Here is a 1,356-nt window from a genome sequence, read left to right as displayed (position 1 = left end):
ATAGCTGACAATCACCTCCTCTTCTCTCTAGGTAAGCTTCCTTGAGTTAGGCTGGCAATCGCGTCGCGCGCGCTTTCCAGCGCGCCAGTCAATTAGGGTTAATTTTGGGATATTAAAGACTGTAGCAGCGCGTCGCATACTCTGAATTTGGGCAGAATCTATAGATAAGAGAGCAAGCTGAATATCTGCTTCATTTGACTGCATGAGAGGAGCGCGGCGTGGAGGCATTGTGTGTTAAGATAGAGTAGGTGATCAAAGTTGGTGGGGTGACTGATTCGCTTGTCTGACCGACTCGCTTGCCAACCATGTTAGAGTAATTGCCTTGCTTAGCTGCCTAGGCAAGGTTGCAGAAAGAGTAGTAGCAAAACGCCTTAGAACTCTTGCAGAAACAACAGCTCTTCTTCACCCCTCACAACTAGGAGAAAGAGCACCAAAATCCCTAATAGACGCATCTATACTGCTGCTAAACTAGGTCTAAGAGCAAAGAAAACTAAAACGCACAACCTCTACAGTATTCCTAGATATTAAAGGTGCCTTTGACTATGTTGCTTTAAACTAGCTACTTGCTATACTACAACAGCTACAGCTACCTTGCAACCTAATAGCATGGGTTCAATTATTCCTATCTAAGCGCTAGCTAAGACTATCCTTTAATAGAGAAACAGAAGGCTTTAGCAATATTATAGTAGGAATTCTACAAGGCAGCCCTGTCTTACTAATCCTGTTTCTAATATATATTAGACCTCTGTTTTAATCTATTACAAACTACTCCCTATCCTACCTACACAACATAGCAATTACAGCATTATCTACTAGCCTAAAGAAGAATATCCGCATACTAGAAAGAGACATAGCAAGCCTATTTGCTAAAGGGGCAAGCTGCGCTATACAATTTAATGCAGCAAAGACAGAGCTTATTCACTTTACAACAAGTAACAAAGCTATTAGCTCTACACTTACCCTGCTAGACAGGTCTACTATAGAGCTAAAAAAGACAGTAAAGTGGCTAGGAATCTACTTTAACAATGCACTCTCCTTTAAAGAACACGTAGCTACAAGGATTAGCCAAGCAAGAAACGCTTTCTACAGAATGTGCAGACTTAGAAATAGGAATAGAGGCCTCCCTCCTAGCGCTATAAGACAGCTATACTTAGCATGTGTTTCTAGCATTACAGATTATGGCTGCCAGGTCTTCTAGAAACAACAAGCAGGAATAACAAAGCAACTCTAAGGACTGCAGAATCTTGCCCTAAGAAAAATCCTAGGAACCTTTAGGACCTCTCCTATAGCACTACAGGAGACAGAAGCAGCACTTCCTCCCCCTGCTATAAGACTAAATACTGCTCTAAGAAAGTA

This window comes from Didymella exigua, assembly GCF_010094145.1.
Source record: "Didymella exigua CBS 183.55 unplaced genomic scaffold M421scaffold_50, whole genome shotgun sequence".
NCBI classification, from domain to species: Eukaryota; Fungi; Ascomycota; class Dothideomycetes; order Pleosporales; family Didymellaceae; genus Didymella; species Didymella exigua.
The sequence above is the reverse complement of the archived record's forward strand: the minus strand, read 5'-3'. Positions refer to the sequence as shown.